At 41.8% G+C, this 27900-nt stretch overlaps 1 long non-coding RNA gene across 1 annotated transcript in view; it reads right to left on the reverse strand.

The window, feature by feature from the left end:
- LOC135320525 (uncharacterized) overlaps positions 1–27900 on the reverse strand; it is a 64480-nt gene that overhangs the window by 19540 nt on the left and 17040 nt on the right. Inside the window, exon 4 of the long non-coding RNA XR_010379694.1 lies at positions 11830–11953. This is a non-coding gene — a long non-coding RNA (uncharacterized LOC135320525). The remainder of the gene's footprint in view (positions 1–11829; positions 11954–27900) is intronic.

The raw sequence follows: 27900 nt of genomic DNA on the forward strand, positions 1-27900 counted from the left end.
ATTAATAGGAATATATTGCATTCCAGCAACCTTAACTCAATGTTTTATGGCTTTGTCCAACAGACTACAGACAAACATTTGGACGAACACCTTTGAGCAGATCAGCCCAAGCGTGCTGGTAGAGGTAAGCACTGACTCCAGTTACAGCTGCAGCCAACCAGCACTACGGGGCTGGGGCAGTTTGCTCAAACTCTTACATGTTGCTTGAGAATTTAGTTGTCATTAATGAATAAAGACAGGAGTTCTTTAGTCAAAATTCCTGAAACATATATCTTCAAAGATTGATGCAAATTTGATTTCAAGTACAACACTCTCACTAGAAATTATTTGAAAATGATAGTCTTAGCTCCTCTGCACATCAAAAGGGCATGATCTTAATGTATCTGACTACACCAAAAGTGTTGTTTAAAGGAATTTAAGATGAAGCCATCCTAAATAAGCTCTCAGTATCATCTCCACAAAGCCCCAACCAAGGGTCTCAATTCTCACTTCCACATAGGTGTTCAGGTAGCTTAACCTGGGTCTAGGTTTCTTATAACATGGGGGTGGGAAGAGTTGTGGATAGATTTATGTAGCAAATATAAACCTAGAGTATTTGCTGTGTAGAAATCCTAGAAATAAACAAATTAATATATAGTCCTACCCTCAAGAAGCTCAGCCTTTCCATTTACAACAGCATTAAAAATAAAATGAGAAATACATTTAACAAAAATTTACAAGATTTGTACATTGAATATTTTGATGTATCACCGAAATAATACTTAAAAGATCTACATATATGGAACACATCCCATGTTCATGGAATGGTAGACAATATTGTTAAAAATGTTAAGACTCCCCAAAGTGAGTTACAAATTCAGTGGAATCCTTATCAATATTCCAGCTGACTTCTTTGCAAAAATTGAAAAAGTGATCCCAAAATTCATATGGAAGTGCAAGGGGCCCAGGTCAGCCAAAACAATCTTGAAAAAGCAGAGCAAAGTTGGAGGACTCACTTTAAAGTGTACTAAAAAGCTATAGTACTAAGTCAGAATGGTACTGGCATAAGTTTGGATAAATAAATCTATGAGACATAATAAAAACACAGGGGGAAAAACTTACATTTACAGTCAGTTTTCCACAAGGGTGTCAACAACACTCCATTGAAAGAATAGTCTATTCAACAAATGGTGCAGGGAGTGCTTAGTATCTGCAGGCAAAAGAATGAATCTGGAATCTGGACCCCCATATTTTAAATAAATAAAAATTAATTCAAAATTGATCACAGACAGAAACGTAAAAACTAAACCTATAAACTTTCTAAAAGAAGACACATTATAAATCTTTGTGGTCCTAGGATAGGCTTTGGTTTCCTAGATACAATACGAAGAGCACAAGTGATAGAAGAAAAAAGCAGATAAACTGGACTTCATCAAAGTTAAAACTTTTTGTTACAAATTACATCATCAAGAAAGTGAAATGACAGGGGAAGGGGGTATATCAAGTGACAGAGTGTATGCTTAGCAAGAAAAATAAAATAAATCAATACATCTAATTACCTCCCCTGTAAAGAAATTGTTTTAATGCTTAAAAAAACTAAAGTGAAAGGACAATATGCAGAATAGGAGAAAAATTTTGCAAAGCATGTATCTAAGAAGAGACTAGTATTCAGGATATATAAAAAATGCTTACAACTGAACAATACAAAGAAAATCGACCCAATGTTTAAATTTGCCAAGGATTTAAATAAATACACAAATGGCCGATAAGCACATGAAAAGAAGCTCAGCATCACTAGCCAAATCAAAATCAAAATGAGTTCTCATTTTACACCCACTAGGACGGTTTTAATCAAATCATGGACAATAACAAGTGTCGTTGAGGAGGCAGAGATACCTCATTTGCGGCCAGTGGAAAGGGACAATGGTGCAGCTTCTTTGGAGAAGTCTGGTGTTTCCTCAAAAGGTTAGAGTTATATGGCTCAGCAATTCCACTCCTACATGTAGAGTCATCCCTCAGTATCCTCGGGGGGTTGGTTTCAGGAACCCCCCACCCTGGATAACATAATCCAAGGATGTTCGAGTCCCTTTACAATCAGCCATCTGGATCCATGAAGTGGAAATTACAGATATGGCGGGCCAACTCTACAGCCAACAGAATGAAAACATATTCTCACAAAAACTTGCACATCAATATTCATGGCAGTATCATTCAGAGTAGCCAAAGGTTACAAACAATATCCATCCATCAATGAACGGATAAACAAAATTACCAAGAATAGGCCCACAAACTTTTGGTCATTGAATCTTTGAGAAAGGAGGTGAGAACATACAATGGAGTAAAGACAGCCTCTTCAGCAAATGGTGTAGGGATAACTGGACAGCTGCATGTAAATGAATGAAGTTAGACTACTCCCTCACAGCATACACAAAAATAAATTCAAAATGGGTTAAAGACTTAAACATGTATACAAGACACTATAAACCTCTTAGAAGAAAACATAGGCAAAATATCTGACATACATCTCAGCAATGTTCTCCTAGAGCAGTCTACTCAAGCAATAGAAATACAAGCAAAAATATACAAGTGGGATGTAATTAAACTTACAAGGTTTTGCACAGCAAAGGAAACAGTAAGCAAAACTAAAAGACAACCTATGAAATGGGAGAAAATAGTTGAAATAAATGAGACTGACAAGGGCTTAATTCCCAGAATATATAACACCTTTTACACTTGATAAGAAAGAAAAACAAACAATTCAATTCAAAAATGGGCAGAAGGCCTAAAGAAGCTTTTCTCCAATGAAGACATACAAATGGCCAATAGGCACATGAAAAAATGCTCAATATCATTATCAGAGAAATGCAAATCAAAACTGCAATCAAATATCACATCTCACCAGTCAGAATAGGCATCATTCAGAAGTTCACAAACAATAAATGCTGGAGAGGCTGTGGAGAATAGGGAACCCTACTACACTGTGGTTGCAGTTTGGTGGAGCCATTGTGGAAAACAGTACAGAGGTTCCTCAAAAGACAAAACATTGACCTCCCATATGACCCAGCAATCCCACTCCTGGGCATATATCCAGAAGGAACCGTAATTCAAAAAGATACCTACACCCCAATATTCAGAGCAGCACTATTTACAATAGCAAGACATGGAAACAACCTAAATGTCCACTGACAGATGACTGGATAAAGAGGTTGTAGTATATTTGTACAATAGACTACTATTCAGCCATAAAAAAATAATAAAATAATGCCATTTGTAGAAACATGAATGGACGTGGAGAATGTCATTCTAAGTGAAGTAAGCCAGAAAGAGAAAGAAAAATACCATATGAGATCGCTCACATGTGGAATCTAAAAAAACAAACAAACAAAAAGATAAACTTATCTACAGAACAGAAACAGACACACAGACATAGAAACCAAACTATGGTTACCAGAAGGGAGAGGTTGTTGGAAGAAATAAATTGGGAGTTCAAGATTTGCAGATACTGAGTATGTATAGAGTAAACAACAAGTTTATACTGTATAGCACAGGAGAATATATTTAATAACTTATAGTAACTTATGTTGAAAAAGAATATGAAAATGAATACATGTATGTTCCTATATAAATGAAGTGTTGTGCTGTACACAAGAAACTGATGCAAAATTATAAACTGACGCAACATTATAAACTGACTAGAATTCAATGAAAATATTTTTAAATAGAGAAAAAACGAAAAAAAAAGAAAAAGGATATTATAAAACCAAAAGAATAAAGTACTGACTGAGGCTACAACATGGATGAACCTTGAAAGTTTATACTAAAATAAGCCAGACACAAAAGGGCAAACAGTGCCCTTTTAGGTGAACTGTATCTAAGCCTTTATTGTACTATTCCAGTAAATTTTCTGGAAGTTTGAACTCTCAAAATCAAAATAAAATGTATTATTCATTAAAAACCTAAAATGATTCCTCAAAGGAGGGCTTTAATTATTAAATGCAGAAATGCATGTAAAGCTCCTGGAACAACACTTTGCACATCCAAACACAGTCACTGCTGTCACTGCCACTCAGAGGGTGGTGCCAGCGCTGATGAGGGCTGCCTCCAGTTGCTCCCCTGCAGACAGGAGTGAGGGCCTGGGCTCTGACAGGAAGGGTGACCGGGAACATGGGTTAGACAGAGCCACGCCCCAGACTTTGTATTACCCAACTTTCTTATACAAACTGCTCCATCTAACATAAACACGCTACAGGGATGGATCTTACGACACAGGGAATATAGCCAATGTTTTACAATAACTATAAATGGAGCATAACAATAAAAATTGTGCAACTATTGTACACCTGAAACATATCATATTGTAAATCAGCTATACTTTTATAAAATGTTAAAAAATAATTTTAAAATGTTATCACTTCAGTATTCAATTCGGTTTTTAAGTAACTAATAAACAGCTTAGAAAGTATAAAACATTTAAGTGTGATAAGTTTGTTTACATAATTATTTACTTTCAGCCTCCTGCTAAAAGAGAAATTAAACAATTTTTAACACAGCTTAACAACCATAACAACAAAAAGACAAAAGTTAGAGTGAAGAGAAAATGGAGATTCAATACTTAAATGAAACCAGGGGGAAGTAAACTCATAAAAACGAATGCCATGAAGTCAGGGTAAGTGTTAAAGGCCGACTAGAAATTCAGCCGTAAGATTCTTGGCAGCTAAAGCAAAAAGTAAAAGATGATGGGGCGGGTGGTAGAGCTCAGTGGTAGAGCGTGTTCTTAGCGTGCACGGGGTCCCGGGTTCAACCGCCAGGGCCTCCTCTAACAGATAAATACACCTAATTACCTACCCCCCCAAAAGAGCCCCAATGAAAAGAAAAAGAGAAATTTCTTTCCTAAGAAAACCTGATGTTAAATTTAGATTAAATACTTGAAAAAAAAAAAGAAAGAAAAATAGAAAAAGATGAGTGACACAAGCGATAATGCCCGTGAGATAAATCTGCGGTGGCTGCTGGCACGTCCCCATGTCCCACGTGGGAAAATCTGAAACAACCTTCTCACCACTCAGAGTCATCTTCAGCACACCCCACCCCTCACCCTGTTAAATGCAGGAGCACAGGCAGGGCCCGGCCTTTGCTCTCTCTGTGTCAACACAGTGAGACAGGATGGAAGGGGCCAGAGCACAGCCATTCAATGAAGGCCACAGCAATTAACATCAAAATGGTGAAGGATTCAACCCCCAGTAGGCCTTGAGGCTCAGGATGAAGAGATTTTACTTCTAGCAGATCTTGAGCTTCATTATACACCCGTTGTAATAGTAACATGGTGAATAACACGCCCCAAGGCACCATGGCCATCCCAAGGCTAGCCACAAAAGGTCAAACGGTGGGAAATGGCCAACTCCCTGGGAATCCCAGCCCCTTGCCCTTAGGCTGCTCCTTCTAATTATTAGCACATAAAACAACCAAGCCCATGAAAACCAGCAACACAGCGCCACCTCGCGGTCATCACTCTCTCTCCCTCTTCGGAGAAGGCCCACACTTTGTCTGTGGAGTGTGTAACTACTTTTAATATGAGCACCCAACCCCCACACCTCGTGGCATTTCTCCTGCCTTCCAATGTGTCTCTGTGAATAAATCTACCTTTACTCAACAGTGGCTTGCTCTTGAAATCTTTCCTGCATGAAGCCAAGGACCCACGTCTGGTGGGGCACATTCCAGGGGCTCAACCAAAGCCTGGGACACAGCCCTTCCCATGCCCCACTTATGTTTTCTTGTATCAACAGGACTGGAATGTGAAGGGAGTTCTGAGGCCCCAGCTAAGGGACAGAAGTAGCCCCCAGGACCAAAATGGCGGGCAGCCCCTCCCCCAGCAGGGGCCCTGAGGTCAGCCCGGTTCTCTGTGGTTCTCTGTTGTGCTGACTCCCCAGCCAGAGAGCGTTCTCCTAGGCCTGTCCCCACAAAACCCTTTTCTCCAAAATGCAAGCACATCATTTCACAGTCCTCTTATTCAACCAGGAAATTTTCAGCCCACTTTTTCCTTCCCTAGTAAAGAATCTATCTGTCCTCCCTCCCATCCCACCACTTCTTTCTTTGTGAGAACTCTGTACTCCCCATACACCATCCTGAACGCAGGTGCCTTGCTGGCTGGGACCGAGATGTTTCAGTCTCACACAGCCTGCATCCTTTCACTTTCCCCTTTCTACCTTAAAAAGCCTTTCCTGTGTCTCCCACCCCTCTGATTCTGAACTTCACAAAGTGCTGAGGTTGCATGCAGTCACTGTGTGCAAACCTCCCAGGTTTTGACTAGGTTTCCTTCACAAGATCTTCATTTAGGAGCTTCATCAAGAAGTTTAAAGAGTCTTTTCTTACATCGGAGTGGAGGAGCCTGCATAAAATTTAAATGGCCTTGAAGAGAGAGTTAACCAGGGACAGAGAGGTCATAGGTCTTAGTCAAAAGTGTCACGAGGCAAAATGTTCTTCGAAGGCTCAGAGTGGCTTCTGAACACGGAGTCGGGAGGGAGGAGGTGCCAGGCTGTGAGTGGGATGAGTGACACTGGGTACGCTACCCCAGCTGGGGAAGTATTGGATTTTGTTCTAGTTTTCCAAAGAATTTCTTACCACCTTTTCTCTTATTGTTACATACCATTTCCTACGGATTAAGAAAATCAATGTCAGTCATTTGGGCCACTTGGTAGAAGCTACACGATGCCATTCACAGGGCTGGGATGTAACAGCCACACCAGTCTAGGTTGAAAGACCAGTGGGGGTATTTCCAAGGTAATCACGGGCATGCAGCAAACTCCCCAGCTTCAATTACCTCATCTCAAAAGTGGGGCCAATAAAACTACCAAGCAAAGTGCGTGATGATTATGGCCGACATCTCTTTACTAGGTAAGTGCCCGTGACAGCTGACACTGGATTAAGAATGAATATGATCAACGAGGCACAGTCAGCCTGGTTACATGCACCCTGCCTTCATGCCTTGGTGCAGGAGCGGAGTTTGTTTAGCTGAAATGAACGCCCCCAGAGCAGCCCGGAAGGGAAAGCTCCCAGCTCTGCACGGCGAGGCGTGTTCCTTTCCTTCTCTGAGCTGATAACAGTTTACAGTCGTCTGTTTTTACATTTATCCCTTTAGTACCTGCCTCCCCTCCGGAGTTTTTGCTTAAGCAGAACAGGTCCAGGTTTGTGTTGCTGCCTGCCGGATATTCTGGGCTGGGAGACAGGCGACTCCACGTCTGGCTCTGGTGCTGAACGGAGAGGGCAGAAAGCCCAGGGTCCCATGCTGAACAGAGGCCCCTGCACCCAAAATTATGGTCTGACTTTGGGCAAATTACACCGTCTTCTTTACCCTAAGATTCCTCATCTGTTCATGAAAATAACTGCCCATGGCACGTAGAGTTTCAAGGATTAAAGGAAATCACCAAATTCACAACCTATTCAAGGGGCTACCAGTACGTCCTCAACAGGCACATGCTACCTTTACGGCTGTAACACACGCTAAGCGGGGCGGAAGGACACAGTGAACACTGCTAAGTGCCTGTTAAGTGTTTCATGTGTGTTATAATACTGTTTAAACTTACAACAAACCCAGGAAGAAACGAATATTATAATGCATATTTCACAGATTCACCAACAGTTTAATGGAGGTTACACTCTAGTCCAAGGTCCTTTGGTGAGGAAATGGCGATTTAAACCTGAATCTGAGCCCAGGCCTGGGCTACACCTCTCTCCAATCCACCTCACCACTTGCCTATGAAATCCACCTGTCCAATACACGTTTGCACAGGTCAGCTCTTAAATGCAAAGTGTGCCACCGTTTGTCAATGTTTGTTAATTACCATAAAGTGCTCTCAGAAACCGCTACAGAAAAGACAGGTTGACCCACATCCCTGCCAACAAAGAAGAGATATTCAGCCTTGCGTTCTCCTGTAATGTGCAGAAACCCTTCCCTACACCACCAAATTCAAATGTATGCTTCCTCCATGTTTATGTTTGCACACGGCTTATTAAAGTAGAAGGTACCTGCAGTAATTCCATCTCGTTTCCTTTGCAAGTTTCCAGATTATCCACAATCAGTCTGTGAATGAAAATACTACAATGTGAATTAAAATACTACAACCATGTCAGTAAACAAAGAATGCTGAAACCAAGTCATCAAGGCTGCCGCCACACCCCAGTGCGGACAGACCTGAAGCCCAGCCTCTACAGCCACTCACAATGCTGCCCTCTGAACAGACTGAGAATAAGAAGACAGGATAATTGCCCTAGATAGCTAGGTGCTTGTCTAAAGAATGAATCCAGTGAGGTCAAATGATACATACAAAGGCACTAAATTCTTTAACTTGAGATGCCTGGATTTCTTTAGATAACAAGCAATCTTTTATTGTTCCGACTCCCTGGTCTTTGTTGTAAAGCTCCTATATAATCCTAGTTCCTCCCCTACTTCTTGGGAGCAGTCCCTCAGACAGATTTGAAGGCTGTCATCCCGCCTCGAGTCCTCCCGCCTAATAAAGTGTAACTCTAAACTTTCAGGCTACACATTTCTCTCAGTCTACAAGTCCCAGAATAGACACAACTCATCAATTCTGTAATGGAACACACTGGATCAGGAACCAAAAGCGTGTTCTAGTCCAGAAAAACTACGGGTCCCTCTTTCTTTCTGTCATTATACAATCCCACCAGAACTCATTAATTTGCTGTCTGCTCATCTGGCAACCAAACTCAGAGAAGAGTCAACTCAGCAGAGTGCTCTACTCGGGAGAACACCCCGCAGCAGCACTGCAGGCTACCTGCCCTCCCGCACGCTCTGCCGACCCCTAGTGTCCTCCGTGGAGACCAGGCCAACAGAGGTGTTCCCAACAGCTGCAAAGTCCCACAGATTAAATAAAAGCATTATATTTTCTACGATATGTTATATATATTACCATCTCTGAAAACAGCTTTGCCAGAAGCCCAAATTTTCCACATTAATCTGCATAGGCAATTCTGGCCCCCAAGGGAAAACAAGTCTTATGACGATGCTAAGGCCTCCAAAGTCCTCTCCAGGACCATCAACCAAACTGCCTGCAGGCCTGCAGCTGCAGGCGGCTACATGTCTGTTTTTAAAGCAACCCCTTCCTGCCCTCGGGCGCTACAAAGTCCCTCTATGCCCTCCCATCTCAGGGTAAGAGCAGCCACTGCAGAAACTTGCAGGGCAGCACTGACAGGACTGGACACAGAGGATAAGAGCTAAACTAAGCCTTCTGATGACACGAGCTTGTCACTGTGTCATTTTACAGATGAAGGTATATATAGAGAGGTGGGGTGATCTTGCTCAAAGTCACACAGCTAATAAGTGGCAAAGTCTATAACTCAGCTCCACCCTCTGGCGTGACGCTCCAGCTGGGACACCCACAGGGTTCTCTCGTGCCTGCCTGACCAGTCCTTTACTGTCACTCATAACCCACCACAGTGTCTGACCCTAGCCTGACTTTTCAGCCTCTTCTCCCTCTAGTTTCTCAGGAACAAGGCTGCTCTGGCCACTGTGTGACTTCCGGCTCCCCAAACCCTCAGTGCTCAGGGTGGTCTTGCCTGTGCAACCAGCACCCTGCTCAGAGGCTCTTCCTCCCCTGCAGGAGGATGTTTCCACTCTCCGCAGGGACACCCCCTCAGGGAAGCGCTCTTCTCCCCCTCAGCACGGCAGGTGTCCCAGGCCACATCCCGAGCTGCCCAATTAGGACTGCCTGTGCCCAGGTCTGCTAGTCAGACCAGCAGCCTCAGAGCGAGGGATTATGCCCGGGTCTCCCTGCAAACCTACTGCCCGCCTCACAGCCCCCAGCCAGTAGGTCACCTGGAAGTCACAGCAAGTGCCCCACCCAATCCCGAAATCTCTTCATTTGCCAGCACCGCTGATGACTGGTCTCCAAAGTTTGGTCAGTTTCACACAAAACAGCAGCTTCCACTGAAGCTGAGGGTTTTCACTTCTGCTCCCCATCCTTAATGGAAACGTCAATGGAAACCAAAAGACCTTTTCTCAACCCTTTTCTGATGACACATTCCCACCCACAATACTCACATGCTCAAGAGCTTTGGGTCCACGTGATTTTGTTTCCCTTATGCTAAGTGGCTCAAAACACTGCAGGATTCTTTCTCTTTTGAGAGTATTTGTTTGTACTGAGTTTATTGACTTTAATCTCTTTTTGTCTCTCTCTTTAGTGTCCCTAGCAGTTGCCACTTCTTACTCCCTTCAGCAGCCTCCCTCCCATCATCTAGTCTAGGAAATCATCTGTGATGAGGGGCCCGGGGGCAGTAACAGAAGATGGAACAAAGGTACAGAGAGGCTACATAATTTGCCCGAGAAGATCAGCTTCAAGCCCCAAAACTGTGTGTCACGTCCCTCTGTTTAACACTTATGCTAAACTAGTTAACTTTTTATAGATTATGGTTATAAACAGATGAGGTATCAAAATACATAGAAGGACACACATCAACTCTAAGATGTTTATTAACTCCACTATTTTGTTTCTATTTATTTTATTTCTATTAAAAAATATTAGGAACCTCTGCAGTCAATATAACAAAATTTTAATGGGTGTTAAATCCAGAATATAGAGGCGTAAGTGTATCATTACTCATAAGTATTTGTATGCTCACAAGACAAAATGACTTGAACGTCTCTCTCCCCTCCCCCTACTCGCTACTGGCTCTCACCTGAGCTCCCAGACCACACATTTAACAGCCTTTCACTTTATCCACAGCTGAACTCATCAGGGTTCCCCCAAAGCTCCCTCTGCAGCTTTCCCTCCTCAGAGCACAGCAGGACCATCATTTACCTCATTAATCCACCCAGAAACCTGGGCCTTACTCCATCCTACCTTCACAGACATCATTCATCCTTTCCTTTTTACCATCTAAACATGCCTAAAATCTGTTCGTTTTTTCCCGGTGACTGTCCCACTGACTGTCCCACCGCTCAGGTAGAAGCCACCAACACTGCCCACCTGGACTCACGAGTCTCCTAAGTGGCCTTCCAGCTGTTCTCCCCTACTTGAGACAAATTAGATTTTGTCACTCCCGTTCTTTTATGACTCTTTTCAAACCTAGTGTTCTTAGAAGAAACTCCAAGTTCTTCACATGGTGAAGGTGTTTGCCATGAAACTGTCAGCTCAGGGAGGGCAGGACCCCCCTCCTCCTTGGCCCTCCTCTTTCCCTAAGCCCCGCCCTCTCCCTCGGCCCCGCCCTCTGGCACAGCGCTGGCTCAGGAGGACCTGCTGAGCTACACCAGCCTGTATTCTAACCCTGGTGTTCAATTCTTAGCAAATTGCTTCACTTATCCATACAAATCCAAGGTAGATTAGAAAGATTTTAGATGTTGAGCTAGACTATTGATCTGGGGATTTTGCACTAGCAACCTGCAAGTACATGTTCTAATGATTCTGTCTTCTTAAAACCACACCCAGATTTAAGTAGTATTTGTGGAATGTCTTCGGAGTAAAAGGGACTGTACTTTTACAGACTTTATGTTGTATAACATGAACAACCCGGACAGGGTCACAAATGGAACTGCCTCACAAGTGACAGAAGACAGGTGAGAGGCACAAAGCAACAGGTCGCAAAGACGGTAAGAGCAAATTTGTTTTGCCAACCCCCCCAAAAATGCCTGAAAGAACCAAAAATTCTGAATTTTGAAAGTAAAAGATTATCATATAGTGAAATAAAATAAATAATCCTCTTCATCAGGGTTTCAAGATCTGACTCCAGATTTTTTAGCAGGCCGTACTGAATCCTAGCACAGAAAAATCAGATGGACTAGTGGTGAGTAAGTTCCAGGAAAACTGCAGTAATTCCTCCACTTGTGTAAGGACATACACTCACTTGCCGAAGGTGAATGTAGACTGCATTCTGGAGAAATTCGGAAGCTTCCAGGCTCCGCTTCTGGATGCCGAGGACACGCACAGCTTGGAAGCATGCTTCTAACTCAGTCACCGGAATTCTTACACTGCAGGGGGAAAAGGAGGCCCTCAGTCGATAGCAGAGATGTTCCTGTCGTGTATCACAGGCCGTGCCTCAGGGACTCAGTGCCCTGCAGCAGCCCGGCCCCAGGCGAGGACCCACAGCGTGGCCCACCCAAGCAGGAGGTGCACTGTGCTTGAGAAAGCCCATCCCCGATGGGGGCAAGAGTGGCTGGTGGGGTTGAGTGAACATATAAATGCCCACAGAAATATGCCTGCATTCATTCAAGTGATACAAGCAACAGTAGCAGGCTATTTAACAAAATTTCAAATTTCAGTGGAAATTTTGCCATTCCTTTCCGCTTGTCCCCTGCACTCTGAAACAGGCTTAGGCTCTCTCACACCTGCAGCTCTGAAGCAATAGTTGTGAAGTCATTTTACTTTGCTGCAAGTGTCCTCGGTCCCCTTTTAACTGTGTCTGTCCTCTCTTAACACAGTCGGATATCTTCCTGGATCTCTACCTGAGTTCCTTTCTCCTCCTCCTCAGATCCTGAGATAAAGGACAAGTGAAGGCACATGACCAGAAAAGGCACTGTGGACTTGACTGAAATCCACAGTGACCCCCTAGGTGAGTGCTGCCCACCCCTTACATTCGATTTTCAAGGTTCTGCACAGGGTGACATCCAGCCCAGAGAGGTGGCCCAGGCCCATTGGAAGCTATGTGGTTGGGCACGGGGACAGGTGCAGGAGCTGGTTCCAAGGTCAGGCCCCTCCCCACCTCTGCTCCCCTCTCTCCCGAGGCCCCGCTGCCAAGCACTCAGGCTCCGTGATCTTATGTCCTTCTCTTCTACTCTACTCCAAACCCTTTTCCTTTTCCTTTTTTCCCTAATTATCCCCAGCTGGAGTGATTTTTCAATCGCAGTATCTGAAAAAATTTCCTGCAGCCGAAAATGAGGTCTCAAGAAGTCAAAGCACATATGCTACTTCCTGAAGAGTGCCGCTGGCTAGGGGGACCCTCACCAACACTCACGTGGCATCAGACATGTTTCAGGGTCGGCCACCCCCAACAAGAGTGTGCTGTGACCCCTATGCCCGCACAGCATCTCTGCTCACAAAAATATAGTTGGCCCACTTATCGGTTATTAAGAAGCAAAAATACAAAATTGCTCATGTTTCTTACTAAAATTATCTATGAAGCAGAAAAGGGAATTGTAATAGAAAAGAACAATTTTGACCCCATGTTAGGTCTGTTCCTTTGGCTTTAAACCTGTGCCCTGTTTTCTAGGCTCAGACTTCCTAGCTCTGCACCATTTGTAAAAGAAAGTTGCCTTTAGACTGAAATATCCAGGACAGCCTATTCTCCTGGCCGTGATCTTGAAGGATGCTAATTCATCTGCACTTATGTAGAGATGGCAAGTTGCAAAATAGAGAATAACCTTTGTTATTTTTTTTGGAGTTTTCACAGGGGCAACATGATTTGATCCGCATGGACAGCTGCAAGAACAGCGGATTCAAAGGACAAGCAATTCATACAGCAAGAAGTTTCCAACAACCAATCAAAACCCCGCCCCTTTTTAGTATAAAAGAAGACTCAATTCTGACTTGTGGAAGATGATTCTCCAGGACATCAGTCTGCCATCTTCTGGATCTGCCAGCTTTGCAAATAAAGTCACTATTCCTTGCTCCAACACCTCATCTCCCGGTTTATTGGCCTGTCATTTGGTGAGCAGAATGAGTTTGGACTCGGTAACAAAATGACTGCATTGGAGGTAGTATGTCTCCACTGTTTCCTCGTTTCCAATATGTAACATGCACATTACTTATGATCTAGTGCAAATAATTCATCAAAGACAACCACAAAAAGAAACTACTCACCCAGCTATCAACACTGAACACAAAACCTGTCAATTTTATATGCTGTTTAAGAACACAACCGAAAAACCTAACATAGGGAGTTGATTCCACGGAAATAAAATTATTTCTACTCCTTCAAAACTTTTTCTTTTCTTTTCTATTTTATTTTGTTTTGCTTATTGAAAAGAAAATAAAAGTCAGATAATTTTATTTCACGTATTTTTGTTATAGCTACATACTTTAAATACTACAGAGACTTAAATTGCAATAAAAAATTGTTCATATATTAGTATAAAGATATATACACAATCAATGGGGATTAGGAATGGAGTGGACATTTACTAAAAATCCACTGCAATCCAGTCTTTTACAAGCATATCCTGGAATATAAGCTCTATTATCCAGGGGTCCTCACCCACATTCTCACTGCTGAGTCCCTTAGTAATCAACTAATAAGGCACCAGCATAGAACCATGTGATCTGTATTTTAGGAATAAATGAAGGAATTGATTCATTCAATTCTAAAACAAAAACCCTAAAATAAATACTGAACTTATTTACAGACAAAGAAAATTGGTCCCTCACAAAGTAAAGTTACTTCCTCAAGGTCACAAAGCTAATAAATGGTAAAGGCAAGATTTGAACTAATCTGCCTGATTCTAAAAACTAAGGTGGAAATCCCATTAGATTGGGGAGGGTCCAGCTGGGCAGCCTATCACCCTATATTTGTTCAGATCTAGCCTTAGACAGCCTGAGACAGCACTCCATTCCTATGGAACTCGAGGGCAAACGATAACATTAAAGATTTTATATCCAGCAATTTCTTAAGTCTCATGTATATAAAGTGTCAGCAGGTCAGCAGAAAATCTCTGGGAACCATTAGTGGGTCCAGACCTTTTTGCTGATTAGAAACTCAATCTATCAGGACATAGTGACCTTCCCATGAGAGGCCACATCGACATAAACTAAAGGCAGCTGAACAATGAAAACTAGCAAGACCCTGGAACTCAAGCAAGAAGGATCCCTGCCATCCCCCACCCAGTTGCCTCTTCATCCACGTGGACACGAAGACAGAAGACCCGGGTTCTTGTCCAAGTTACACTATCATGGATTCTCACCCATAAAAAGTTACAACTCTATGCTGTCATAAATCCTTTCCAACTCAAATATGATGGCACCAATATCTCAGCAGAATATCTATGTCTCCACTTCCCCTCTTCTAATAGGAGAATATTTCTATGGACACAAAGCAGAAATCCAATTTAAAAAACCATGCATGAAGCCAGGTGAATTTCTGCTTAAGAGACTTTCCTCTCACGCTCAGTGAATGAAAACTCAGAAAAAGTGGTCCTTCTCCTTCAGCAAACGGGAGGCATCCTGATTGTGTGTGTGTGTGTGTGTGTGTATAAATCAAATATAATCGTCTGGGATGTGTACAGATTTTTTTTAATGTCACTGTAATTTCATGGGGATGAGCCAACATTTAAAGTAATTTGAATCTAGTGTTCTCAGACAGTCTCAGTCTCTTTTGGTGGAGGAGGTGAAAGGGGAGAGTAAAGGAGGAAAGAGGTAAATGAAACAAAGAATTAAGAATACTGCTAGGGAAAGGCAAACGTTAATTTTGTTCCTCATTGCATCACAACAAATTAGGGACTGGCTTTCCCCCGATGTCTTATCGAGCACTGAGTTGCAGAAGAAGAGGCGACAACCCATTTCTCACTGAGATTGTGGCTGTACGTGGCATCTTATAGACACAAATCATTTACACTGATCAAACACTCTAGCAGCAGGCCGTAATTCTCCTGTTTTGAGAGACAAGAAAACAGGAGTTCAAAGAGGATGTATAACTTGACAAAAGTCAGAGGACCAGTAAACTAAAGAGGATGAATTCAAACTCAGATCTGAATGCAGAGTCTGCTCTTCCCACTCCCAGGACTGGAAAATCCTTAACACACAGGCTCCCCAGCTCCCCTGCAGTGTTCCTGGCGCCAAGCATTTCCCATGGTAATGTTAGCCAGTTCTCACAGACACAGCGTTCTGTGCAGCCAATGACCTCCATCGGACCTTGATCATCTACCTGCCACGCCCAACAGGCTTCACCATACAGGCAGGAAAGCTGGCTTTCAAGTGCATACAAAGCCACCCCCGGTCTAACCTGGGCTCTTCTGCGGCTTCTCCAGCCTCAAGGCAGCCATGAAACTGCTCACAGTCTGTACATGAGCCACACTACCTCTCTCCATCTGTCTCCCCACCTATACTACTACTTAGCTATGACCATTTTGAGAATCTTGGAAACAAATTTTTAAAAACAGAAAAGAAAGGATTCTGGAACAAGTGCTTAATACTTACAATTTTAAATGACAAGTTACAAATTGAGTATTGACAAACCGAATCTTCCTTTCTAAATGTCAGTTTTAAGCATTTAAATATATAATAGCAAAAAATTCTCACAAAATTAACAAAAACATAAACAATAAACTGGAATAAATTCAAAAATAATGCCCATGTTCTAAATGGAGAAACTTCAGGACTATACTGAGTGTTAAAGTAAGAGGTATGAATGTAGAGACATAAACATATTGCATGGAGGAAAGCAGTTTTGTAAAGATGTAAGTTCTCCTAAGAATAATTCAAAACTTACTAAAAACTCCCATGAAAATTCCAATCTGATGTTTTTTAACTTGAACAAAATATTTTGGAACTCTTCAGGAATAATAAAGTCATAATACTAGACAAGAAAATTTGGGATGGAAGAAAAGAATCAAAAAAAATCAGACTGCCAGTGATTAAATAAATTTTTACAATATGTAAGATATGGTGCTGGAGTAAGGAAGGGAGATTGACAGAAAGGAACCATGAGTTCAAAAAGAGACTCTAGTGTATGTAAATATTTTGTACAGGTGGGATTTCAAATCAAAGAGAAAAGTATGAATTCAATAATTGTCCTGGGACAATCAGAATCACCTAGAAAGAATAAATTCTATTCCTGTCATAATGACCACAAGATAAATTGCACATAGTGATGTAAATATTAAAAAGTACTAATAACAGCAAATACAACCCTTTGCTCTTATTAACTCAACTTCTCCTCACTATAACAAGTACTATTACAATCACCACCTTAGAGATTAAAAAAACCTACAGAAGAGATTTATTCCATTATAAGGAAGTATTTCTAAGAATGTCAAAGATAAAACCCATAAGGAAGACATTTACTATCTTAAGAGTAGTTTGAGCCACAACAAGAATAAAAAACTTTCTGAACAAAATGAAAGGAAAGAAATGACAAGAAAAAGCTCTGTGATACATGTTGATGAAGTCACGAAGTAAATTTTCATAACATACAAAGAGCTGTCACAAAGCAACAAGAAGCTCCCTCACTTAAATGTTTGCAAAGGACAAAATGAATCATTCATTTTAAAAAATTCAAAAGGCTAATGAGTGAAAAAAGCTCAAAACTTCACTGGTCATCAAATGCAAACAAAAACAATGAAAAAGCACTTTTGCTTATCATATTGGCGAATATTTTTAAGATATTCTAGTTAGTGTCCATCTGTGTGAGAACAAATCATAAGCGACTTTTTCAGAGGATGACATATCAATGGATATGTAAACTCTGAAAAACGTACATACACACTGACTCAACTCCACTTCTAGGAATCGTTTCCTTTAGAAAAAAAACAATCAGTCCAAACAGATGTATCCATCAGGGCATTTACACAGCACTGTTTACAAAGGTGGGAAGAAAAACTGAAGTGAAATCATATCCAGCGATAGAGAATTGGTTACATAAGTAATTGCGCATTTTTTCATTCCCCAATGGAGAAGGAATTTCTAGAGTCACTTGAAAGGAGTCTGTGATGAATGTAAGTGTCACATCCAGGGACTAAATTTCCAGAAGCCTTAACTAAAGGAATATCCATACAAGATCACAGGAATGTCTGTACAAGAAGGATGCAAGTCAAACATTCTTTCTGACAGTGGAAAGTGGAGAAAACTTAACTGTCCACAATGAAGACAATGTTACGGTAATTCAAGGCGAGCTGTGGGCGCTGAGGGAGCCGGCGTTTCGCCGTGGTCCAGGGCCTTGTCCACAGCACTCTCCCACCAAATGTGTCCGTGGACAAGAGACGACACCCGCACATCAGGAGACCCCTCCAATCTATCTGAAAGGACCGGGTGAGTCTGGAGTGGGAGGACGTCTATGATATAACCCTGAGTGAATAAAGCGAGCTGCAGAAAAACATATAGTATGGTCTCATTTTTAAATAAATCATATATACACACACCTATACATTGATTTCTCATATGTGTATATATATGTATCTCATAGGCATAAAGGTCATGAAATATATATACCAAATTTTCCACAGCTTTTACTCTCAGGAAATAATGAGAAGGGAGTTAGGGGCCTTCCTGTACCACCACAGTTCTCTTTTCAGTATTTCAGTTAAGTATACTTGGAATTTAAAAGTTTATTTAAGTCCGAAGTAAAATGGACGATGCATTCCTTAAGACAGAATGCTACACTGGTCATTAAAAATCATGCCAGGGGAGATAGAATATTGTAGAAAAACATGTAATAAGACGAATGGAAAATGGAGATCTCCGCACAGTAAACAGGGACAGAGTGCTCACTGGTTTTTATGACAGAGCTGATACACACTGACGAAAAGAACAGAAAATAAATGTTAAATTGTTAATTATTATCTCTGAGTAGCGGGACCAGGATAGACTATTTTGCCCCTTTTTTCAGACTTATTATATTAAATGCAAATTATTTTTCATCTGAAAAAAGCATTTTTAGGCGTGTAGTAACACGCATTGGGGAATAATACATGAATACTTACAGAAACAAGTAACTAGGAGACACCGCAGCAGCGCTACACAATGTAGAACGGGCGATCCTGATTAACATCGTGCAGTTACATAAGGACCCACAAAGTGAGAGCACCTGCTGTCATAGGGCGTAGCCCCCTTCTATTTGTCAGTTGTGTCTTCAGGGCTGAGGCAGTTCTGAGCACGGCCAGTGTCAGTGCTGGTGTCTGGATGGATGCTACTGGAGGTGAGGGCACCTGCAAGCGGAGAGGAAGAACAGAAACCATCCTCTGCCTTTTCTGTCTTGTTTCTTTGTTACTTTAAAAGAGAGGAATAAATAAGATAAACTGTGTATCTTCCCTACAGAAATTTCAGTAATGAAACCGTTTTTAAATTCTTCACAGCTTATATTCTGCCTATAACTGTCTTTTCAACAAAGCATCATATTTATTAAATGTGAATTGACTCAGTTAATTAACTCCCTGTTGAAACATTCTAGTAAAGAACATGAAATGCCGTATGAAAAAGAACCACACCTGCAGTGACTAGCACAGCTGTCTTGACGGCAGTGCATTCAGCCGGCACCATCCTGTGGTCCTGAGCTCCTGATGCTGGTAAGAGAGCACGCTGCCTCCTCAGATGGAGAGATACTGTGAAAGAGTTTGAACTCTACAGTACTGACAAAACATAACTGACAAATCCCAGGCTCCTTTGAGGCTGTCATTTTCTGTTTCTGGCCAACCCCCGTCAATGAGCAGAACCACCCCATTCCCGAGCCATGGGACTCATGTGGGAAGCAGTTTTGGAGAAATTTCCAGGTATAGAATGTAACAAACTATACATAGATCTCTGAAAAAAGAAAAGATGCAATATTCTGATTTTGGAAGAAACTCAAAATATTCTCCTAAGCCTTAGTAGCTGGAAAGGCTGGGCATCTCCTAAGCCACTTATTTATTTCGCAGCCAGTGAGCATCTCCCACAAACCCTGTTTCCCTGTGTCTGCTGGGAGCCTCAGGCACACTGTTGCTGTCAATCTTATAAGTCACAGGGCAGACGCGTGTCTCTCATGCCTGCAACCCTAACACAGGCTTGCCTCCTAGCCTCACTGTCTGAACTTGGCCCCAATTTCTCACCTGTTTATTTGGTATCTGTTCTTCTGTAAGCTGCCTGAAATGCTTTTTGGAACATGTCAGAAGATTCAGTGGGTAGATAAATGGACAGATGGACAGGTGAGAGATGGGCAGACAGACAGAGAGACTCCAAGAAAAGGGGAACAAAGAAAATTTCCTATGCAGAACCCTCTTCTAGTCAGGGAAGAAAACCACCACGGAGAAGTGTGAAGAGGCAGGTGGCTTAGGACTGTTTCCTGGATTCCATGAAAAGTCACACCAAGAGAGAGGGTAGAACTATAAATAATAAAAGAAAAAAGCATGCATGCTTGAAAAATATATCTACATTATGTACTTTCTAAAGAATAGATTCAAATCAGCACGGCCCAATAACACAATCCTTGGGTATTTACAGAAGTGAGAATCCCATCTCCAAACCACAAGGCATCCCTTCGGAGCACTAAGAGTCTACACGGGACGGTCATAAAGCTGTCACCGCAAAAGCGATGCTATCCTGCCCTTACGAGGAATGAGCAGCTGTGCTCGGGCTGCCCACGCGCCATTTACACCCCACAGCACCTCTAAGGGGGAGGGACGCCTAGCAAGCCCGTCTTTGCAGGACAGCAAACAAGTCCGGGAGAAGCTAAGCTGACCTAACATTTCTCCATCTCTCAGGACTGGTCACTCCAGAGCAGGACTCGAACTCGGACCCACGTGTGTAATCACGTTACTACCGTTCTTTGTGTGCTTTTTGTGTGTATAATACATTTGTTTCTGGCATGAAAGGATATTTAATAAATGATCGGTTGTCCTGTCTATCTCATTAGCTCACAATCAATGTTTATAGTGTTGAATTGTACTCTTTTTCCCTGGAGAAAGGAATGGAACGAGCGGGTGTTAGGATGAGGTGGGGCTCCATTCTTTATCTGGTACCTCATCTCATCCAAGTCCCCAACCAGGGAGAAGGAGCAAATGTTCTCTTCATCTTTTAAAGAGAGGGCTCCACTGATGGTGACTTAACTCCAAAACCAAGTCTGGGGAAAGGGCACATTCAGCAACCAGAGCAGTATCACCTGTAGGAAGGCGAAAACAGCTCACGGGAGGGCTCAGGGGGTCAGCCTGATTTAATTTCAATCGATAAAACAGTAACACACTCTAAAAATACTAGCATGCAATCGATTGGCTCTTTCTTGACATCTAGCAATTTTCCACAGCCCACATGTAAAATGATCGTGAACCAGTGAAAGGTAGTGTCTACAGACAAGAAAAATCAATGCCACAGGTAGACTGAAACCCAGGCTGGAGGAAAGGAAGAGAAAGGGCATAGTAAAGAATTGGGGAAAGGCTGGGGAAATAAAATCATCACAAGGACTCTCAAGCATCATCCAACAATCATACAATCATTCAAGAGAGAGAGAGAGTTACTGAGGTCCTATTTTGTGCAAGATTTTAGAGCGGGTGAAGCAAGAGCGCAGCGACCATTGTGGCAGCAAGTGGCGGGGCTCAAATACACTTCTGATTCTGGTACCTTGCACATTTGTCCTCAGTATAAAGGCAAAAAACAAAAAGTAAAATAAAACTCTGTAAACTCAAAGCATTGTTGAAAAAAAAATTAAAGAAGACCTAAATAACTGGACAGACACACCACGCATATTCCTGGATCAGAAGTCAGAGCTCTTGGAATGGCAGTGCTCCTCAAAGCGATCCGTATATTCAACATGGTCTCGATCACAATCCCAGCGGGCTCCTCTGCAGAAACTGACTAGCTGCTGCTACAATTCATATGGGAATTCAAGGGTCTCAGTAACCAAATCGTACTTGAAAAAGAAGAACAATTTAAGAGGACTTGTAATTCTCAATTTCAATCCTTACAACTGTATCTCCAGGTGAGATTAGAGGCCATTGTGAAGTTATTACTGTGTTTATCCTTATTTTCTAAATTCTCTACAATGAATATAAGTGTTACAATAAAAAGGATAAAAAGTAAGGTTTCTTTTAAAATATACACACCGATTCACTCATTGGGAAAAAATATTTTAACTATAAAGAGGTAAACAAATATCTAGTGAAAAAGGACTACTTAAAAACAAGAGTGTATTTACATTTTTCATTAATTGAAAACTGAAAAGCACAAACACATCAAGTTTCTAGGGAGACCGATGCAACAAATTAAGTTATTTTCAAAAATTCTAATTGAACAATGAAAACTCAAGAAAGGGAAAATTGTGATTGACATCCAAGTGCAAACACATGGAAAGCAAAGGCCTAGAAATCACAGTTCCTTTAACTCTGATACTAACACAATAGAAGAGGAAATTCCTCACTAAGGGGACAGTGGAATCCCATGCATAAGACAGCATACACAGTACAAACTGCACTAGAATCTGAGGTGATTTTCTTAGAAGAATTGCAAAGTTACAACATTGCTGAAAAACTATAAAAACACTGACAGACAGATTAAAACACACAGTCATATATATTATATAGAAACATATGAAGTCTACTCCCATGTTGCATAGAAACACAAACATATTTGTTCATTTATGGGCACTGAATATTTTATCCCAGCTAGAATATTTCAACTAAAACAAATAATCAATAATACACTCCTCTTGTCAAATCTACTTGATAAGTTACTCTGCTATGTAACCATAATTTGTCTAAGATAGATCTAAAATTAGTGAAAAAGATCTTTGTATGGTTTCTTGAACTCTTCTCAAATTTCTAAAATTAATTTTAAAATAGATCTGAGCAGTATTTCTATATTAACTTTTCCCCCGTGAAATGAACAACACAGTCTGTTGTCAAAATTCTGTCCTTAGAATGATTCACAAGCACCATATCCTAACAAAACTGCTGGACAGCAAGGCACTATCCAGACACTGTGACCAAACAAATGAAACACAAGGAAGACAGTGACCCTATTCTGGAGGGCTTACCGTATGTTTCAACACCAGGTATTTATTTGATTGGTTTGATTGGTTAGCAAAATAAAATCAATCAAGTACATTCTTCTTTAAGCATTCTGTAAGTCATGACTCTGTTGTTAGTGTCATGAGAAGGAAAGACTAAAGCAAGACTTCATTAGGTCAACTAGCAACAGCAATCACTGGGGAGTGAGTAATAAAGAAGTTAACTGATAGCAATGCTTCTGCCTACAAGAGACCTAAAATAAACCTACACTGATCTCTTTAAGGAAATGAGGAGATGAAGCCCCAATGAGAAAAACAAAAACTAACAAGAAATCAAAAAAGTAAAGGCTTTTTCATTAACGGTTCCAGGAAGGAGTGGAGCATGGTGGTGAGGATCACAGATACTTGGGACAAACATGAGGGTCTGAATTCCAACAGCACTGTGTAGCTTTGACACTGATAAGTCAGTGAAATTTTCTGAATCTCAGTCTCCTATCCATAGACTGGGGACAACAACAGCACCCGTCTCCTAGAACGGTCCTAATAATTAAGTTATTTTATATATAAAAGGTTAAATAAAATACCTCAGATATTAAATATTACCACAAAAGCACAAGGAACAAAGAAAACAGAGATAAATTGGAGTTCATCAAAATTAAAAACTTTGCTTCAAATGACACCATACAGAAAGTGAAAAAACAACACACAGGAGAAAATTTTTTCAAATCATTTATCTGATAAGGAATTTGTATGTATAAAAAAAAAAAAAGGACCTCCTACAACTCAACAATAAAAAGGCAACTCAATTAAAAAATGAATAGAGGATCTGAAAAATATTTTTCAAGGAAAATATACAAATGGCCAATAAGCACAAAGAAACGATGTTCAATATCATTAGCTGTAAGGGAAATCAAGTCAAAACCACTAGGAGAAACCGCTTCACACTCACTACAATAGATTATAATCAATAAAAGACTAACAAGCACTAATGAGGACACAGAAGATGCAGAGGTCGCAGCCGTTGCTGGTGAGGATGTAACACAGACTGGCCACTTTGGAAAAACGCCTGGCAGGTCCTTAGAGAGTTGAACATTTGGTTTCTGAATGACCAGGCAATTTTGCTTCCTGAGCACACACGTAAGAGAACTGAAAACAAATGTTCATATAAAAACTCCTACAGGAATATTCACGGCTCCATTACTCATCACAGCCAAAAAGCAGAAACAACACAAATGTCTATCACGTGATGAATGGGTAAACAGAGGGGCCCAGACATACAGTGGAATATTATTCAGCAATAGCAAGGCATAGAGTACTGACCCAGGCCACAACTTGGACAAATATCGAAAACGTTACTCAGTGTGAAAGAAGTCAGTCACAATAGATGGTTCCACTTACATGAAGTAACTAGATTTACATGAAATTTCCAGCACAGGCAAATCCACAGAGAGAGAAAAGTGGCTTTCTGAGGCTGTGGGAGGATGGGGAAGATGGGGATGTCTGCATATGCGTAAGGGGCTTCCTGTTGGGGGTATGAAAATTTTCTAAGATTGACTGGGATGAACAATTCTGGGCATAGAGTAAAAACTGCCGTACATTTTAATGGGTGAATTGTAATTAAAACTGGTAAGAAAAAAAGCACCTCCAGCCAGTTACCTTCCCATAGTAAATGCAAATTGCTAAATTTTATTACAGGAAGAAGAAACTGCCCTCAGCATGAAAGCAGGAGTTCAGCAAATGTGAGTTAACAGAAATTGGAAAAGAGCATTTAACTTGAAACAGTTGATGAGTGTACACAAATTATTAAGACATGACAAGGAAAATCAGTTTGACATCACGAAGAAGCATTCTGCTTCAAATGCAGATCAAGGATTCGGCAAGCCCACCTGCTACAAATGACCAGAGAAGTAACCTGGTTCTTTAAACAAGCGCCAGAGCCAAAAAGGAAATAATGGTGAGGAAAGCAGGCGGCCGAAAATCTGGAACAGTTTCCTACAAATACTTTCTCCACTGAAAATTCAAAAACAAAATTAAAGTGATGTGATGTTGTGTTGACCTCACGTGAATGGGCTTCCTCCGGTGCTCGACAGATTTGTAACCCCGAATGAGAGACTCAGGAGAATCATCATGGCTCCTGGGAGTCACCAAATGACTGCCCACCAGCTCGCTGACCACCATCACATCTGCCAGGGTTGAATTGCAGAGAAGAGACCAACTTCTGAAAGGCACAGGAAATATAGACAAGGGAAGAAAAGGCTGCAGTCAGTCCTGGGACAGAGGCCTTCTGAGCAGAGGCCAGAAGGCTGCAGGTGAACATGAGTGGCCCTGGGGCAGAAAGGGACCACGGGGGAGCAGACCTCAATTCTTTCCTCTCTCTCCCTCGGGTAGGAGAGATAAAGTCTGCATCCTTCTCACCTGGAACTGTGGATTCTGGCTGGCAAAAGTCTTACCAACATGGAATGAATTACTCAAGACTGTGGAAAAAGGAAAGAAAGCGAGAGGGATTAGGGAGCCAACTCCAAGAACCTCTCAAATGCTCCCATATTTATTGTGTATAATCAAAGGAAATAGTCTTTAACAGTTGTGTGATAGTAAGGAGGAACTTCGTGAAAGATGGGATGAGGCAGAGATTGTAGAATCCGCAATGAGTAAAAAGGCTTAGTTTACCTTTAGGGGAGACATGGGGAGAGGGGAACAAGATAAATTCTTTAGATATCTTCATTACAAAGCAGACCACCAGATCAGCCAGTTCCCTGTTTTGGGAATAATGTACTATCTAACAGCAAGCACGCCCAGCGTTTATAGCTGAGTGCCTGGGTCATTGCTGTGCAGAAATCTTCCACGCAGGTCCGCACAGGTAGAAGTGCCACAACGTGCTCAGAAATTATACCGTCATCACCCCTGGGCTCCCATGGACTGGTTTCAAATTAACCAAACTCATGAGAGACCGATGCAAGAAAACCAGAAATTTAATTTATTAATGTAACAGGAGATGTGAAACTACAAACCAGACTGAAATATCAGAGTTCAACCATGAGTACAGATTCTCCTCAACAGCCCAATCACAGGCAGGCAGTCACATGACAAGAGTGGACAGAAGCAGAGCAGGAAGGGTTTCTAGATTAACTCAATGGACTAAATTTCTGTTATACGAAAAGATCTGCTGCCCAGAAGACATTTAACGCCAATCACAGTGCACTGTCCGTGGACTGTGGCTGAGACACGACTGTGAGCACCTGTGTATCTCTCCTTTCCGTGTCCTTTCTGGGCTAAGTGATGCACAGAGGTACAGAGATCCAGGGATGCAGATACCTCTAAACACCCAAAGCCCATCCCTGGGAGCCTGGAAACCAGACAGCCAGGGTTTAAATACCAGCTCTGTCACTTACTAGCTCTGTGACTTTGGCCAACTTACTTACTCTCTCCGTGCCTCAATTTCCACATTGTAAATCTGGGATAACTATCAAACCTTCCTTACTCACTTGTTGTGAAGATTGAAGGATTCATTTCTGTAAAACGCTCAGAAAAGAATGTAGCACATTTCTGGTGCTCAACAAATGTGAATTTAATAAGAAAGTGATTTACAAATCTCCCTTCTAATCATCTTCTGTGTTTCATGGCTAGTCTGAGTCCCAAAGGAAATCCTTATTTCCCCTCTTATAAACTCTTGGGGAGCACCCTTCTGTTGCATCCCACCACTTGTTTAAACTGAGGGAAGGGATGCCTCCTCCACAATCTGGTCCATGGAGAGTGTTTTTCCCTTCACACCCCTGACCTCTGGACAACGGCTAGCCCTCCTCACACTAACAGATTGAGGTGTGAGTCCGGATCGACAAGCAGGGCATATGAAACCTTTCCTTTCCCTCCAGTGTTGGCCACCATTGGGAAGCACCCGGGATGCTCAGCTCCATGGCAGGGCAGCCCTGTGCATGATGGGGCAGATCCTCTTAAGGGAAGGCTCACTGTGGCCCAGAGCTAACTGGGACTGCATGAGTCTCTAGTTCTGGGGCACAGTATCATGACACGCATTTTCCCACAGCCCTGAAGTTCATGGAGAACGTGGCTTCATCAGTAATACAGGAGACATTTATCGCCTGCCTGTTCTTCTGTGTCATCTCTCAGTTGGCTGCTGGAGAAAACATGTGTATAAGTATTGGGTCCCCTTAAGCCCCAATATATATGAAGTAACAAAAAATTCTGTGGCTTAACATTGGTTCAAGGCGACTGTGTAACTGTCCTGACCCTGCTGATGCTAAATTATGGGTATAGGAACTATGGAACCTCCTCAAATATCTTTCAGCATAAAACCAGCTTTTCTTATTTTCCTGTTTCTTAGTAACTGCCAAAGACTGTAAAATGATGGCTTCATACAAAACAGGAGCTAAACTTTATGAGCCCTTTGACATTCCCACTGTGCTAAACACTTTACATAATTTCTAATTCTCACAATTCTGCAAAGCAGATACGAGCGTCCCCATCTCACAGACGAGGGAATAACTCAGAGCAAACTGACTCAGGCTCACGTGGCTCAGTGGCAGCACGTGCACGCAAACCCAAGACAAAGAACTACACCCCTTCTTATATGTACAAAATCACCTCCCAACAATTGATACACAGCTGCTGGGTCAATACTCAGGGAACTCAGTACACTTTTCAGCTTTAAGGTGCTCCAGAGGCCGCTCTTAGCTGCTTTATAAAATTCCGGCTCACTGGTTGCTAACACTGGAAGAAAAGACCGATTTTGCCATTGTTTGCACAGCAAGTCTGAAATGTTCACAGCGAGATGACAGAATAAGTCTAAGACATAAGCAGAATAATTTTTCCAGGTAGACAGACATAATGGACATTGTGCTATTCTGAAGCACTAAGCAACGGAATCAAAACAAAATAACATTTGTTAAACCTTCTTTTGCAAAAGGAATATTAAGACTGTTAGAAGGTGCAACAGCACCACCTATGGCTAAAAACACCTTCCAGGTTGCTGGGAAAGATGCAACACAAAAATTGCCTGTTGGATCAGAAAGAAGAATCAGATAATTAAATCTTATGTAGCACATAGTGCACTTTGCTTCGGGGAAGGGAGGTGTATTCAGTATTTAATCTGACATTGCTAATACTCCTGAATATAAACAAAAGACACAGGCTCATGGAAACTTCTTAGTAGAGGAAAGAATCCAGTCCAGCCACTTCATTTTACAGGAGGGGAGACTGAGATCTGGGATCTGTCCTCCTGGCAATCAGCAGCAAATCTCTCCTAGGCCTCATGTCTTGCACTGTAGCAAAAACCAACAGATCTGTACT

Source organism: Camelus dromedarius, unplaced genomic scaffold, assembly GCF_036321535.1.
Source record: "Camelus dromedarius isolate mCamDro1 unplaced genomic scaffold, mCamDro1.pat HAP1_SCAFFOLD_43, whole genome shotgun sequence".
NCBI lineage: Eukaryota > Metazoa > Chordata > Mammalia > Artiodactyla > Camelidae > Camelus > Camelus dromedarius.